Here is a 7,603-nt window from a genome sequence, read left to right as displayed (position 1 = left end):
ATGGTTCCTTCATTACTCGTTGTTATGGTGAGCGTATCACGATTTAGTGTATAACTAGTGGGTAAAGTAAACTCTAGGGGAGGCTAAGGATTTCAGATCTCAGAAGGATAAAAAGGGTCTCTGTACGAGAGCGATAGCCTCCTACTTGTCTTCTTATATGAAGGGAAAAACGGAAGGTATTAAATTTGTCCAGATTTCCAAGAGAGTCTGTAAACAAAGATGAACCCGTTCCACTTCCCCACCTCATCAAACAAACCGTCGAATTTAAATAGTCTCGTAAATAGAAGTCATTAAAAGCGCGTTTTGGATAACCAAACGGCGAGAACGCGTCAGGAGTAAATTCAAAAGAATGTCTCGTAGACCGGTACATTTCTTGGGCAGATGGAGAACCGCCAGCATTAGTGAAAGGCCGAATTAAATGAGCCATAATAAAGGCTCGGTCTTACCAAAACTCTCCTCTCCTACCAAGAGGTCGGACAGCAGGGTTTTGAGGGGCTGTTGTGGGGCCCAACAATATTTTGGGCCAGCTCCATTTATTCGCTGGGGCCTAAAGGCCCAAGTCGAGGAAGGTTATGGCCCAAACGCTGTAATGCAAGTACAACATAGCATTGGGATACAGCCGAGGACGATTCAGTCCTTGGCTAGTCCAAAGTCTCCTCGGAAGAAAGGGTAAAAGTGGTATAGAAACAACTTGGAAGAAAATCTAAAATATCTGTGCTAGTAGAAAAGGGGATGCTGGAAAGCGTAAATGACCGGAGAAAGCTGCCCTTACTGCCATTCAATACTCTGTACCTAACAGAGCCATACTCTCCAGCTTTTTCAACCACCCCCAACCACTTCGGGTATGGGCTGATGGGACAAGTATCAGTCTTGGAATGTCGATCCTACACGTGGACGAAGGATAAAAAACACTAGCTAGTATAAAAAGAAACGAAAGTAATTCCTAAAAGGCTGGCTGGGAAAAATGGCCAAAAACCAGAGCCTCCCAGCCCGCCTCCTGGAGAAAGACTCCTTGGGCGAAAATGACTTAACCATGTATGAACACCACATAAACCCACTGTTTGGTGACCAAGGCCTAGCCTTTCAAACCCACGCTCTACAAATGATATTGTTTGGGCCTTTTTACGTGCGAACCCAACACTGTTACGGTTCGTTACGAATCGTGTCCTTACACCTTCTTATGGTTTAATCATTAAGTAAAACTAAGCTCTCCATGAGATTAGTTGTGTAGTGCTCCAGTAAAATATTTTCAATTCCAAGATCTTCAATTCTAAGATTGTTCTCATTTAAACTCTTGAGGTCAAATAAAAAGAATCGATCGGAAGAAAATGGCTTGATACTTGAAATCATAAGTTCATCACTACCCATGCAGCCAAAGATGCTCTTAAAATTCACCAACGGTACAACTTCTTGAGTCCAAGATTCAGTAACACCATAATTCCCTTTTTTTTGGGCAATCTGAAACCTTGCTTCTTAATGGTATTTTCTGATCCACGCTTTGCTTTTACATGTAGGCTTTGGTTCACATGGCTTGCTCTATATACGGTTCACGTAGCTTACTCTCATAGATCTAAATAGAATTTGGTTGGAGTAAATGCAAAGCAAAAGCAATGCATGTATTAGAAGTTAGAACTGGAAATGCTCTTGAAAAGAAGGTAAATATTTGTATGAGAAAATTTCATCATTATTGATCCTTCAAAGTTATTGTAGGTGCAAATAGAACTGGAAGGATGATATAATGATGATATGACAAAAATTCAATAAGTACTAAATAACTGTGGTGGATTTCGTGGTATCTTTTAGAATGTATCTCATTATATATAATGATTTAATTATGTAAATAACCCCATTTATTTACTATTTCTCATGTTTAAATATTATCAAAAAAAATTATAATCAATTTAAGTGGAATAACAATGTTTCAAATACAAGCTTAAATTGCAAGTTGGTGAGACAATAAAAATTGCAAATTTGTGTAGTGTTTGACAAAAAAATAAAACAGAAGACTTAAATCAAGATCAAGTACCCGCAACTCTCCAATATGAAAGAAGAGGTAAGAATGGTAGAAATTTTATTTGTCAAATTAAATGAAATTGATTCTGTTAGATTGAAAATTGATATTTTCTCTCTTTTGAGACCATATAAAATATTTAAATGAAATAAGCTTCTTTTTTTCTTTTTCTGTTTTTCATGTCTAGATTATATATAATCATTTTTATCTTAAAAAAAATTCTTTATAATAAATTTAAATTCTCATAAAATTTTACTATATATTTTTTCTATTTGCTCAAGAAGACCTATATCATTGTTACAAACATATCTAAGAAGATGGGCTTAATTTACAATAGCAAAAAAACAAAATTGAGCCTTGCAATCATCTATGCACTAAATAAATTTCTAGACGTACAAGACTAAATTATAATTAATTGAATGTTTATGTTCCCAATCTGGATATTTCATTTTTTTTTTTTTTCCAAAACATTTATAGATTCAAAAAATTGAAGCCATCAAAACGAGAAATATAGATTTTATAGAAACTTAAAAGATTAGGACTATAACCAAAAAAGTAAAAATGTTGGGTTCAAGTGGCCGTAAAGATTTAAAATATACTAAAAAAAAAGTAATTTGCTAACTACTAATGTAATTTCAAGATAATTAATAAAAAATTTATTTATTCATATATGGTTTGATAATTATCACTTCTAATACATTCTTTTATTAACATCATTGCTAAAAAAATCATGATTCACTCCTACTACGTACTAATTAGTAATTATATTGCAAATCAATTAGATCTCAGAATAAAAGATATCACAATACAAACATTAGAATAGTCCATAAGTTTTATTCTAAAAAATTTTATATCCATAAGTTTTATTCTAAAAAAATTTATTCTCTATTCCAGGCCCAATCATCCAATTCGCTCCAATAGACAGGCATGGTTTTGTAGTCAAAGCAACTTCATCACTTTCATGTACCCATCGGACGGCAGCCCTTTCGAGGATTCCTTAGGGACCAATTCACTTGGTGTAGATTAAAGTTAAATTACACTTGTTGTATTTCTAAGTGGATAAAAATACAGCAACGTAGTGTTTAATTTGTTCTTTTCAAAATCACATTTGAAAAAAATCATATGTACACACACACTCGAAAAATATATGTTATTTAATTTAGTATTTGAAGAATTTAATTTGTTATTTCATTGACCAACATAAAAGCACGTTGTTTCTATTCAATTAATTTTCTTCAATGTGGATATATAAGTATTTCTAAGTGGATAAAAATACAGCAACGTAGTGTTTAATTTGTTCTTTTCTTTAGTTTATTTTGTCTAAGGTTGCAATGTAATTCAATTAATATTAGTTTTAGACTTTTTGTTCATATAAAATTCTTCAATGTGGAGTGTGTGTATATATATATATATATATATATCAAATAATTCATAATTAATACCCATGATACGGTCCTTTTGCACTATTCTTCTCTTCTTCTACCTACAACCTCTATTATTCTTTTCTTCTATCTACAACCTTACAAGCACGTATTTGTTTACTCTACTTTTTTTTTTCCCATCATATTATAAAATCCTCTATAAATATTTTTATTTACTATTGATGAATTATCAAATTTTGTATTCTCTCCTACAACAAGGGGTTCATCTTTTTATTCCTAGATTGTATTTGTGTTGTGTTTATATGTGCGTTATTAAACTAAATTAATTTTTAGAATAGTAAAATACTAAATTTTTTATGTTACTATTTCTTATTTTTATTTTTGTTGTTAATAATATTATATGTGTATGGAAGAGATTATCTAACATAATGAGCATGAAATATTTTTATTTAGATTTCACTATAATTAATTTTCATTTTGGTTTTTACAAATATCAATATTCATGAAACAAAGTTCTAAAACATAACATGTTATGAATATCAACAACATATTCCTTCACAAGATTGCTATAACCAAGTAATATTAAATCTACATCACGAAAATGAATCCACACCTCAATATGATTATGCAACTTTGCTTGAACTAATAATTTTTTAACAATTGTCTATATCCTTTGTATTCCTTAGGACTCCTTTAATATTAAATTTTCACGACTTTCCACTCATCTTGAAGGAGATCCATATTAAATAGTCACAACTTTCCATTCATCTTCAAGGAGATTTGATTTAGATAAAAGAGATCATTACCGTATCAAAATGTAAATCTAAATAAAGGTTTGAAAAAAAAAATACCATTTAGTCTATGCTCTTCAAGTGCATAACACAATTTAGATGTAACTATATAAGTTAGAAGAGAATTATGTTTTTTTTTTTTTTTGGGCAAATGAAAAACCTCCGGTTAAGTTATGTAATTGTTTGGGTCCTTTAAGAACAATACTTTATATACAATTGAGAGAGAGAGACAGAGAGAGAGAGAGAGATTTCATTATTAATTGTTATACTATTTTAACAATTTGCCTTAGTTTTTAAAATATTTGTTTTTGAACAAAAAATACCAAACTTGAACTTACATAATATACCTTTTATATTTTATTTTTTATTCAATTTATTTATATTATCAAAATATTTTTTATTAAGCCATGCAACGCACGGGCATAATACTAGTATATATATATATATATATATATATAACTGAAGCTTTTGAAGCTCTCACAATTTTTCACGTTAGCAATACTTATATAAATAATAATAAATCTTTTTTTTTTTCCACCAAATACAAATTACAAACCCGATCCTAAACGCAAAAATCAGCCACAAACAAAAAGCCACACTCACAGTCCAAAATCCATCAAACAACTAATTAACCAACCATTACAAATCCATATCAAATCCAAAGACCCAACCTCTACCAAATCTCCCTCTTGTGCCTTCACCTAAAATGCACACTGTCAGCCACCCTTAATTGTCTCTCTTTTGCTTGGAACTTCCACACCCAAAACTCCCTATGAGAAATAAATGTGTAGGTGGCTATCGTTGCTCAAGTCGACGTCGTTGAGAGGCTTGCTATGGGTTAGTTAGAGACATAGAGATGTGCGTTTTCATTGGGTTTGAGAGTGTGGATCGAAGGTTGGGTTGTATTGTGGTGGTTGTGTACTTTGGCAGTTGGGTTGTATGCGTTTGCTGCGATGTGGGTTAAGTTTTCCCCTTCTTCTTTTTTGGGTTGTGGCTATACCGGATATCAATTGATGGTGGTTGGGATAAGATTGGTGTTTGTGGAGATTGGAGCAAATTTGGTCAGATTTTTAGATTTGGGTTTTTGGTTGGCTATCATAACTTTTTTTTCCACTTATGGATTAGAATTTTGGGTGGTTGTCAGTGGTGATTTATGTGCGTAGTTGTGTAATTGTTCTTGCATTTGGTGGGTTTTGAGAACTATGGAATTTTTATTTTTATTTTACTAAAAACAAACACTAAAAAATGATTTCTAAAACATTTCCAATTATGCAACTAAGTACCATAAAATGAAAACATTTTACTAAAAATGTATTACATATAAAATATTATACATTATAAAATATTTTATTTCGAACAACAAAAAGTGTAAACATATTGGAAAACTTTCATTTGTTATATATTTTTGTTCTTTTACCATTTTTGCAATAGTTGATATTGTTCAATTTTCCTTTAATCAAACGTGATTCCAGTTTTTGAGTATGTTGAGTCATATTATGAGTAGAAAGCCAGCCTATTTATTTTAAAGTGAGTTTTTAAGCAAAGTAAATATATATTATTTTTCTCAAATTTTTCCGTACATTGCATTGGTTAGCGACTTGTACAATCAAAATGGAATGAACATGGGGAAGTAGTTGCAGCTTTGGCAGAGCAGATTCCTATTCCAGATTCTATTTTTACTCTTGAAACTTTGATAGCTAGGCATGCAGTTCTTTTTGCTCGTGACCTTGGTCTTCATCATGTTGTTTTTTAGGGTGATTCAGAGTCATCCATTCATGCTATTAGTAATAGACTTTTATTACATTCATCGTGTGGTCATATTATTCATGACATTTTGTTGTTTTCTCGCTCTTTTCAGAGTTTTTCTTTCTCTCATGTGTGGGGGCAAGGTAATGCTTTAGCAGATGCCTTGGCTAAGAGATCTAGGTTGTCTAGTCCTTTATTGGTTTGGATGGAGTTTGTTCCTTCGGATTTGTATAACTGTTATTTTTCGGATTTTTCGTCTTTTAATTAATATAGCCTTTCTGGCTGGTTTCTCAAAAAAAAAAAAAAATCAAAATCAAAATGGAAGAAACAAATAGTTGTTAACATCTACTTACACAATAGTTTTCCCGTGCATTACACGGGTTAGCGACTAGTATATATATATAAAACTGAAGACTCTGAAGCTCCCACAATTTTCCACATCAGCACAATATTAAAAAAAATAAAAAATAAAAAACTTTTCTAGAACTAAAAAAAATAAAACATAAAAGAAAAATAAAACTGTTCTAAAACCTGGCATTTAAAAAAAAAAAAAAAAAAAACCCAAAAATTTCAGCTAAAAAAAGAAAAGCTAAAAGCCTAAAACACAAAAATTTCCCTCTCCCCAAAACCAAAACCCGATTAAAAAAACTCTCCCCCTTAAATGGAAACACGATAACACAGACTTATCAAACTCCCTATCTTCTTCTTCACACAGTCCCATCTCTAATTCCATTTGGTTGGTTGGAATCAGCGAATTACCAAATTTCTACATTATGACTCACCTTTAAAGTAAGCAATCTGTTAGTTTTTAGACCCCTTAAAACAATTGATTTAACCTAAGTAATTAGCCAAGTTGTTACTTAGTCCAATTAAACAAGTCTAGGTTATCACAATAACAAAGATCAAATCATGCAAAGCAATGGAAAAAAAATAAGACAATGATATGATTACCCAGGAAAACCAAACCAGTAAAAAACCTGGGGAGGATTTAACCTAGCTATCCTCAAGGTAAAAAGCAAATCCACTAGAAAGAATCGAAGTTCATACAATAAGACTTACAAGCCCTCACGCTCGACTTCTTATTGCTACCAACCAGTAGAACTTACAGACACGACCACGTGCAAGCTCCGAATCCACGGACTCCTTCTTTCTTTGGCCTTTGCAAAACACAAACACCCTCGTTTGTGACTTTGAGATCCCACTCAAAGGTTTAGCAACACAAACTCTCCTGTTTGTGACTTCAAGACCACCCTTAAAGGTTTAAATCATCAACACCTTTGATGACAAGAGAAGGCAGCAACTTCTACAATACCGGATCTTGAGATTCTTCAAGGAATAGCACCGGTAGAAGACATAAGAGAGCTTTTTAGGAACAAAACCCTAAATACAAAAGAGGCAGACTCTTTTCTCTCTGAAAAGCCACATAAAAACGTGCTTAGGGTTTCCTTTATATACTGGGAGAAGTAGATTTGAAACCCAAATCCAAAATGGGCTTAAACTGTTGTTTGGGCTTAATTAAAATTCTGCAGACAGGCTCGATCGAACCAGACAGATTATGAAATCTTCTTCCTGCAGCTTGTATGTTCTTGAATTTTGACTTGAATCACCTTGAGCATTGTCTAATAATACCTATAGACTCTAAGATCTATATCTAGACAAGTTTGTGTTCACGA

The sequence above is a fragment of the Quercus lobata genome, chromosome 6, assembly GCF_001633185.2.
Source record: "Quercus lobata isolate SW786 chromosome 6, ValleyOak3.0 Primary Assembly, whole genome shotgun sequence".
NCBI classification, from domain to species: domain Eukaryota; kingdom Viridiplantae; phylum Streptophyta; class Magnoliopsida; order Fagales; family Fagaceae; genus Quercus; species Quercus lobata.
Note: the sequence above shows the minus strand (reverse complement) of the source record.